The sequence below is a fragment of the Girardinichthys multiradiatus genome, chromosome 22 (genome assembly GCF_021462225.1).
Source record: "Girardinichthys multiradiatus isolate DD_20200921_A chromosome 22, DD_fGirMul_XY1, whole genome shotgun sequence".
Taxonomy (NCBI): domain Eukaryota; kingdom Metazoa; phylum Chordata; class Actinopteri; order Cyprinodontiformes; family Goodeidae; genus Girardinichthys; species Girardinichthys multiradiatus.
The window spans coordinates 31,000,567-31,010,515 of NC_061814.1; the positions used below are offsets into that span (position 1 = coordinate 31,000,567).

The window sequence follows — 9,949 nt, forward strand, 5'->3', positions numbered from 1 at the left end:
ACTGGATGTAAACCTGGTGGAGCTTTAATGGGAGACAGAGGCGGTGAAATTATAAAACGAGTTAAGTGATTAGTCTAAACGCCAGGGGTGAAAAAACTAATCTGTAACAGCCACAGAAGAAGAATTTACAAGCCACTATTTGATTCAAACTAAATACATTTGGAAATTCAGATGGTTATCAGTTAGTACTGTGTACTGAATTTTTGATAACCATACAAATCATGATCTCTCAACTTTATTTATTGCAATTTTTTTTCAGATTCGGGTTGGTCTCATGAAATATGACAAATAATGATAACCGATCGAATTAAAATAACTAAGGTTGATGGATAATGTTTAATGGAATCACAAAAACACAAACTACTTGGAAAAGGGCAGAAGAGACCAGGATCTGCTGCTGATGTTGGGAACAAGACCCTGATTGGTTGCTCTTGTAAAATCTAGCCAATCATGTGCTTCGTCAAAGGATTTTTAACTTTATGTTCACTTCTTGACTTGTTGAGAATGTTTGCATAATATTACAAACTGCTTTACACCAGGAATGTCAGGCCAATTTGCCAAGCCTACCTTCCCTTGGGTCGCCCCTTTCAAATGACTTCCATTTGAATATTAATAGAAGAAAGGCGGACACATGAGGAAGCCAGTCTACATCCACCCAAATACAGGAAGTATTTTGCTACGACTGCAGCTGTACAATTACCAGTGCTTTTGCAATGATCACAGTTATTATTGCTCTTATGAAAAAGGCATCAAAGAGAGTCGGCTGGGACTGCAGTGAATAAAGGAACACTAGTGAGTGGAGTCAAGAGGCAGCTAATAAGGCAGCCTGGCCTGTTGACTGCTGCCCATCCTTGAAAATACACGCTAGCTTTAATGGTGCTGACCTGACGGCTCATCTGCAAGTTAAAAAAGGCCCCGCACACAGCCAGACTCATCATATTCATGTGTAAACGGGCAGGCTAACAGCAGGTGCCACAGGACACCCCCCCTTTCAAACTGCTCTTTTATCCCGTTAAGCACTTGGCCTATTCAAAAATACAAAAAGACCTATGGAGATGGCTTTAACTGGCAAATCGGCAGAGCTGATGTGTCGGAGAACGTACAGGAGCTGCTCTGAGATGTTTTCCTAGAAGTGAATCTCATGACCGGGACTCAGTTGCCACGACAGCCAGTGTTGTGAGGGAAGCAATTGTGCTCATGTCTGTGCATGAAGAGAGAGCTAATGTGGGGAGATCAATACAGGCGGAAACTGCTGAGGCCAGCAGTCTCTTGCTGCTCTCCACAAACCTGTCTGACAAAGGCAGCTGCCAACCTGGATGCCATGGCGCTCCTGTCTAAGTGCCATTAGGGTTTACTTCGCCATACTGAGGCGAAGCCATAAAAAGTGATGCTTCAGATGGGCAAATGAATACTGGTGCCCAATCTTTTATATGGGCACAACAAAGCCAGATTTAAAAGTAAAGACTCCAGAAATTATGGACACAACTGCCTTGTGTTCACATATTCCCACCACACCCTCTTCCCATGGAATACAGCAGTTGACACAAACCAGTTATACAAAGGTGTGTCGCAAAGCCTCACGCTGACGACGGCTGTTATTTGAAACCCTAACTGATGTTTTACTTGACTACACAGTCTGGTCGGAGCTGGAAAAATACGAATGATACAAAGGAGTACGTAAGCAGAGCAGGACAGAGGGAGAGGCTGTTCCAGTTTGAGGCAATTCTTTTATTTAGTAGCAAAGTCAAATCATCTCAAAATGACCATTATTGCTCAGGTTAATCAGGCTTTGGTAAAAGCAATGCTACATTCTGAAAGAAAGCTGCTTGGTAAACGTAAAGAGTAAAAATGCTCACACAAAGCACCACAACAGGCCCCACACTCAGCGGGTACAAAGACGCAGTTGTTTTTCCTCTAATCATGTTTCTGAAGTGCTCAGTATTCACCTCGCACTTTCAAACAGGGGCCTCGGAGGGAAGGAAACACCTCCTGCCTGCTGAGGAAGTTCGTTCTCACAAAACAAACTCACACAAATATGAAGAGCTCTTCTCCACATCAAAACACAAGAATCAGATGGAGTAAAGATGGACGAGGAGCTTGTTAGTGGAGCGACGGCAGCTACATTTGCAAACTATGAACTTCATCAACCAGTAGAAGGGAGACACCGGCTGATCCTAATGTGTTCAAGAATGCAATCGCAACAATAGATGATTGTGACATTAGGTTCACACGGGGACTTTAAACTGAAACACACAAACTCCACTTTGACTGTAAACAGAGGTGAGTCCTTCCAAAGTACACGCCAACCCCCCCTTCAGCCAACACTGAAACCTTATCTCTTTGGTCATGTGTCTGTAGGTTCAGAGTACCAACACTCAACCCCCCCTCTCATCAGCAGCCTCAGTTATAGCCTTAGAGCTACATATTTCACGTAAATATCCCCACATATACTGGAGTTACTGAAAGCAGTTATTCTACAAAGAGCTTGGATACAGAAGCTGGAAGTTATATAACACAAACTTTTTAAGCTCATTGCTCCACTTTGGGGAGCAGTGAAGAGTTGGTATATGCATGTGACATTCCTCACTATTGAACAGCAGCAGCCCTGAATAAATAAATGCTGGTTAAAGAAAAGCCTACTTGGTTTGGACCCTTGCACAATAAACAGAATGTGGAAAACTTTCATTTTATTATTTGAGATAACATGTTGCAACATTAAAAACTAATTCTGGACATTCTCCATGACACCTACTCAATCTTTTTGTCACACTGCAGCCTTAAACCTCAACATAGATAAACTCACTTTACACAAAGTGTAAAGTGGATGGAAAAAGATAAAAGGTTTTCAACATTTTTTACAAATAAAAATCTGCAAGGGGCGGTGCGCCACGAGAAGCAGCCCATGGCAGCTCTGGAGGAGCTGCAGAGAACCACAGCTCAGGCAGGGGAATCTGCTGACAGGAAATCTATTAGTCGTGCCCTCCACGAATCTGGCCTTCGTGGAAAGCCATTGTTGAAACAAAGCTTTAACAAGCCCTGTTTGCGATTTGCCACAAGCCATATAGCATACAAAACAAAGTGTGTTCTGGCTTGATGAGACTAAATTTCAACATTTTGGTCTAAATGCTAAACACCAGGTATGGCAAACAAAACACTACACACCCCTGAGATAGGAAGTTACGTACGATTTCAAGGCACTGTCCCTTCAGTATCACCAACTATTAAAGTTCTTTCTGTTTTTAGAAGATATTGGTTCGAAAAAGAGAGTCATATAGCCATAAAGCTGAACCTATCCTAAATATTGTTACATGCAAGCTGGTCAGCCTGTATCCTCGTCATCTCATTGCCGTCACTTCCACAAATGCCGTTATTTCAGCCAAAAGAGATAAGACAAAGACCTATTGTGACACAGGACACAGCCGTCTTCCCCTCTTCCTTACTCCCAATCAAGGAAACGCTCATGCCACTGTTGCCTTCAGTAAGGCGGCCCCTAATGGGCTGTGCTTTGAGTCCAGAAATGAGGCGGACGATGAAGACAGTGAGGGTCTGCAAATGGAAGGAAGGTGGGAGGGATTCAGCTCACCACAGGGACCAAAATTTCCAGCAATCAAGAGATGTAAAAGAACCAGTGGAGCAAAGAAAGAGTAAAACATGACATTTATGGAAAAGACACACTAAAACTGACTAAGTTTAAAAAAAAAAAGCTCCCAATAATTTCAGTGGTTTTAGTGAATCCCTCAAGACGTTCACCCAAGTTTGCACAAGTGACAGCCATGCAAAAAAAAAAAGTGTCAAGTTTATAGCATCCTGAAAGCAAGGCGAACTAATGCAAAACATCAGAGGGAACAAACAAGCTGATCTTCTCAAAAGAACAGAAACAAAATCACGACTACAGAAACGTAAAGGAGGCAGCAAGCATGAATGCGTACGATATCTCTGAAGGCGTTTACATTTGCAGCTGTAATTCAGAGCCACCACACATGTTTGATCAGCAGAATGTCACAGACTCAAAAAGACAGCAAACTACATCCTCCTGGGGACGTCCCTCCTAAATCACACAGGGGCTGCGTGGGTGATCGCTCAGGCAAGCTACTACAGAAGGGCTTCGACTTCATCATTCACAAGGGCCAGCGTTAACACTGACAGCTCAGGGTTCATTAATTCATCTCAAGTGAATAAAACTTTTGAGTTTAACGAACTAACTTGACCAATGCTGAAGCCACATTGTTCAGAAAAGCCATTTCTGCATTTTAATTTAGCAGATAACAAGAGAGGTCAATTTGTAATAATTTCTTGTTAGAAGCAAATCAGTGCAAAAAGAGCCCTGCAGCATAATTATGGAGAAAACAGTCACTTCGGCAGCTCAATAACCAACTTCCTGTTTCTGCCAAACTAAAAATGTACAATACAAGAATAAGGGCAACTAAATATTCAGCTACTTAATCTGTCAGGATAATTAAAGTCACATTGACTAGGTAATGGCAAGATTCTCAGAGAACAGTGAGCCACAAAGCTTTGAGCTTTTTCCCCTATTCAGCCAATTCATTCAGGAGAAATCAGGTTCAGCCTTTGTTGAGCAATCGGCAAAATGTTTCTGCCACATGGATCAGCTTTCGCAACGAATTAAATGCCACAGACGCTCGACTGCGGTGAATTCCAGAACCTTTATTTGCTCCGGATCAAAGTGCACAACCCTGTGATAAGACTAATTACAGAACACAAACCGGTGATTGGTGCCATCCTTGCTTGGACAGTGGACCAGTCACACTTCACGGATAAACAATGTAGTTCTTTTATTAAGATGTTTTATTCAAAACTATATCGGATAATATGCCACGCTTTAGAAGTCCGTTTTGTCGTGTTGTTTTTACTGTTTTACATCCTCTAAAGAACATCTTCCTGTTCTGTTGTCAGCACAGTACAAAGGAACAGTAAAAACACAACAAAGAGTTTACAAAGTTGTTAAAGCCAAGGGTGAAGTTCTGTAGAGTTCTTTTAGGGCTTAAGATATATTTGATACCAGAAACTGTGGACTGTGGGAGTAAAATACTCCTAATATTTTTTTACTGGAACATCTAACTATAAAAGCATTAGTTTCTTAGAAATTTAAAGCTATGAACAAAGCTGTCAAAGACAGTCGGGACACATTTATCATCTAAACCTGAAATTAGAACGAGAACATAATATCACATGTCATGTGAACTAGTTGAAAATTTCAGTTTCAAGTTACACCATCATCTGTGCAACTTTCTCGCCCTCAATTCTGCCAGTAATCATTTCAATCACTGTGTACAAGCCATTGATCGGTATAAGATTCTTGGTTTAAGAGTATAACCGTAGATAGAGGGAATTTTTTAATAAGAAACATGATCAAACAGAAAGGCAACAATTATCATTATTTGATTTTGACTTGGGCAAGAAAAATACAATAAATACAGAATAAACACCCTGTTGATTTAAGGAGTAGTTTGCAGGTGATTATTGTGCAGAATATTATCAAGTTTTGCTGTTCTGCAAACTACTGAGTAACAATGGGAGTATAACATGTTGACATGAGCTGGTTACTTAGTCGGACATGCTGCTTGCAGCTTTGCAATTGTAGTCTTAAAACAGTTTTAAGAGTGATGCTCCTTTAGTTTCCACATCACGACTTTCCAACTGAAAAAAGTCCAAATACTCAATTTGTCTTTCTTGTACCCAAGAAAAAGGGATTGTAGCCTTCTTTCAGGCAGCTGACTGGCAGTGCACAGCAAAAGGTGGGAGAGGGCAAAAAATTGCGACACTATTAATTTAAATCAAAGTAAAGGCATGATGAAAAATGATAGCGTTTGAGAAGATGTAACTTCTTTCCATGAGCAGGTTTACTAAATTCTGCTTTGGTTTCCCACATACTGACTTACTGACTATGTGGGGCTGTTCTGGTGTATCTAAAAACAATTCAGCTCTGACATTATCTTACATCCCTGTTGTCATTAAATTCATCTGGTATCACAACACTCACTTTACTGAGTTACAGTAGGTTCTATTTATAGCAATGAACGTCAGTAAAGTTCTGGCAGCCAAAAAAAAACCCTTCAGAAGCTGCGCCACACTGATACAGGGCTCACAAGAGAATATACGCTGAGGAACAACAAAACAACAGCAAAGACAACAGATGCTTCGACCCACAAAATTTCTTGCAATAAAATAATGCCAGACTGGCAACATCTGTTCCTTTTATTGTCTGTGTTTGACCCTTAGGGTCCACTTGCCTTTGTCCTCTATTTACCACTAGAGATTTTAACAACTGGCAAGTACGAAGAAAGAGACAACTTCAATGTAATGTGAAGTTGCCACCTCACAAAGCGTGAAAGAAGGTTTCTATAATTTATTGATCAAGTGCATAGAGAAGCCTCTGAACAAAAAATTAATTTTAGATGAGGTTTGTACAATTTACTAAATCCAATCCTGACAGACAAGAAAAAAGGCTTAAACGGCTAGAGAGAGTGAACATATCAAACAGTGTAGCATGGCACACAATGTTTGGGCAGTTATTTGGGGGACGTTGATTTTTATTTTTATTTTAAGGACTTCACCAAGTAATCTACCACTTTAACATGTCATACATTTGTTTAGTTTTATAGTTGAGTGCTTTAAACTAGGCAATAAATTAAATCCTTTACAAACTGTCTATTTTCTCTGAATTGAGGGTCCCTTCGGCACAGACGCCAGACTGTTTCAGGTATGAAAAGTAGTCACAGGATGTTTCATACCGACCATGCGTCACTACATACCCATACAGAGAATTTAAACCATTTTTATAAACTGAAGGCTTTTCTGAGTTTCCAGGAGCTACTTATACTATACTGTGGGAAAGGTGGTTAAGTGAGTTCAATAAATATTATCTACCAACAGGAGGCAACCCAGTTATTGTGCTTTGATCAGTGATCATAATTTTATAGGTCAGCAGCCCAAAACGACAATCAGAACCACAATCAATGGAAATACAAGTAAATGGATATGAATTGTATGTGATATTCGAGTATTTTTATACTCATCTCCATGCTTAATACCCATAGAAATAAACTGATACAAAATGTTAAAGTACATGTGTACAAAGTGGTTTATTAAGGGGACTGTCAACTACATCTATGTCTGATGTTGTTGATGTCAGCTACCAGCTATCTTTCATACTGGTAGACAAACCTAAAACTTTGGATTAGTGGACTGGATTGTGCCCTTTGGGGATTTCCAGGCGACAGAACTGCTTCATTTTGAGCACAAAAAGTAATTCGGGCCTTACATATGGACCATCTACCTTGGCATTATCACCTAGGGGCAAAAATAAACAAATATATTCATTCGACTCGCAGCTGCAAGTTGGAGTGAATTAAAACAACAGAAATGGCAAAACCGAACAATAACAACACAAAACAAATGAGGCTTACTTCTATGCAAAGAAAATTTGAGGTAAAGACTAATAAACACGTTTTGATTACTGAATGTCGGTCTCTTGGCAGAATTGGCCATTCATCACTGCAACAATGATATAACGTTTAAATTTCCCCTGCTTCACTGTTGCACGTTCAAGAAGCCAACATTTAACAGTTTACAGTAAGACAAAAATGTAAATGCAAATGTAAAAGTAGCCTCATCCTTTGCCATAAGCATAAACATAACTATAAATAGGAGGTTTTGACACCCTGTATGCTGTTAGAAATGTTGAGCACTCCTGAGGGCCCCCTGCTGGCCTGGAGGCCATCAGCAGCAGCTCAGTTAGCTTATGCCTGACTTGATATGTAAAATACCCTGCATGGTGCAACAATGAAAAGCAACAAAGCAATCCTTTCTTACGTGACATTTTAGCAAGACTATATTCTGCCCATTTTCAGCACTAGGATATTCATGCTAGTGCTCAACTGTACTCATAAAATAAGCTTAAGTAGCTAAATAAAAAATTTGCAGAGTGTGAAAGTTTTTTATCAAATTACTCATTTAACCGATTAATCAGAATAATCATTAGAATATTTGATTACTAAAATAATAGCTGCAGTCCTAGTAAAGCGTTAAACGTTGTTGAGTACCCCTGGCTAGCCTGGAGACTATAAGAAGCCGCCTGGTTCGCTTGTGCCTTGGACCGACATTGTCTCCTGTAAAAGGTACTGCAAGAATATCTTGAGACAACTGTAAAGACTAGCATTTTGGCTAGTAAATAATTTAAAAAATGTTTTCACTAACTGGAAATTTGACCATTTTATTTAAAAATTCTCCTACGTTTTTATTATAGCCAGCAAAGAGTATATTAAAACCTATTTAGCATATGCCATAAGCTAAGCAATCACAGTAGACATATTTTTCTCCACCAACATTGTTTATAGGGCTCCGTATCTGGGACAATCTTGAGTTAATCCATTACATCATGTGCTTAGCTGAGCCACTGTACCTCATAACCTCTGGTGCTGTCAATACATAGCATGAAATATTCAACTATTTATAGATGCCAAAAGGGGAACGACGAGTGTTTCACATCAGAACCAGCTCAAGGACTGACTTAGTGTCTCTGTGTGCTAGAAGTTGAGATAAAACGAGCCGACCAAATGAGTTTTAATGAATCAATTAGACTAAAAGCCACTAAGGAAAATATAAGCTGAAAGTGCTGTTCGCAATGAAATACAATATGCTTTGTAGCGTCTTGCCTTAATAACTCAAAAGAAACCACAGCACTAATACAGCAATGAATTCAGAGTTAGTGTGTGGTCAATTCTACTTAGCAATTTCCGATAAACAACACTTGCAACGAAGTAACTTTACACCCGTAAGTTCACCAAGTCTGGTTCCCTATTTACTGTAGTAAGTTTACGACATGTTTCGTTTTCAGTCTCCCTCAGCACAACCGTGAAGCGAAGTAGCGTTAGCAGTCGGTCGATGAGTCAGTGAAGGCAAATCGGCTGCTAGCTTTAGCATGACATTTAAACTATTTGGAATAGCGTAGCGAGAAAAATACATACTTCCAATTGTCAACCGAAACCTGTTATTTTTCTCTATAAATGTCTTTGTCTTCACCTCGGTGAAAACAGAGAAGCAACGTTAAGTAAGGGGCCACATGCTGTCGCTTGATCTGCCATGCTGCCTCCTCTGAGCAAAGTCACTTGACCAATTTTACTTTTGGCTTGTTCGTAACGGTAACCCTTTTCCAGCCGAACACATTTTGATCACGTACATTATAACAACATGTATAGAAAAAAATACTCACAATCATACACGTCGTTAACCGGGAGCGATGTGTGTAAAGGCAGAGTTTAATTCAGATGTCTGTCTCACACAATGTCAGAGATCAGATCAGCAGCTGCTTCCTCCATACACGCAGCGCGCAGATCACACAGCGCACGGCAACGCTACCAAACCCCTCGCCGTCGTCATGGCAACAGGTCCACTTCAGCCAATCACAACCCCTCCCCTCCTATCTCCCCTGGCAACTGCCGCAGCGCTGGAGCACGGCGAACGCGCACGCCGTTCAGTTTTTTTGCATCTTACAATGTTTTTTTTTATTTTTTTATTTTTTTGTTTTATCTCCCTGCGTTCACAGCGTACAGTGGGAGGAGAATGTGTTTTAGAGCGTTTTTTAAGCCCTCTTCGTTTGGAAGCATTAATAGTGGGATTTGTCTGTTAATAAAGAGTGAAAGCAAAGCAGCCGGACGGGTCCCGCGTTATTCAGGGCAGGCTGCACAAACACCTCGGGGCGGAGAGAAAGGATGTGTCACCGCGCCCTGCCTCATGACGATACTGGACCCTCAACTGGGCCCCTCCTACAGTAAACGGTGATACAAGGGGCGCGGGGGGGGGGGGGGGGGGGGGTAAAATGACCCCTGGACAAACATGTGTCCATATAGGCAAAGTAACATCAAATTATTGAAACAAAGGGCAGCAATATACTTAATAAACTTATTTTATCTACGTAAAACACACCCAT

The 9,949-nt window shown here is 40.6% G+C and overlaps 1 protein-coding gene across 2 annotated transcripts in view; it reads right to left on the reverse strand.

Annotated features, from left to right (window-relative positions):
- Window positions 1–9,699, reverse strand: part of foxn2a (forkhead box N2a) — a 29,388-nt gene extending 19,689 nt beyond the window's left edge. The window contains exon 1 of one of the 2 annotated variants that reach the window (XM_047352190.1): window positions 9,233–9,699. The gene's annotated coding sequence lies outside the window, so the exon portion shown is untranslated. The remainder of the gene's footprint in view (window positions 1–9,232) is intronic. The other variant, XM_047352189.1, reaches the window with a different exon arrangement.
- Window positions 9,700–9,949: the final 250 nt, after the last annotated feature.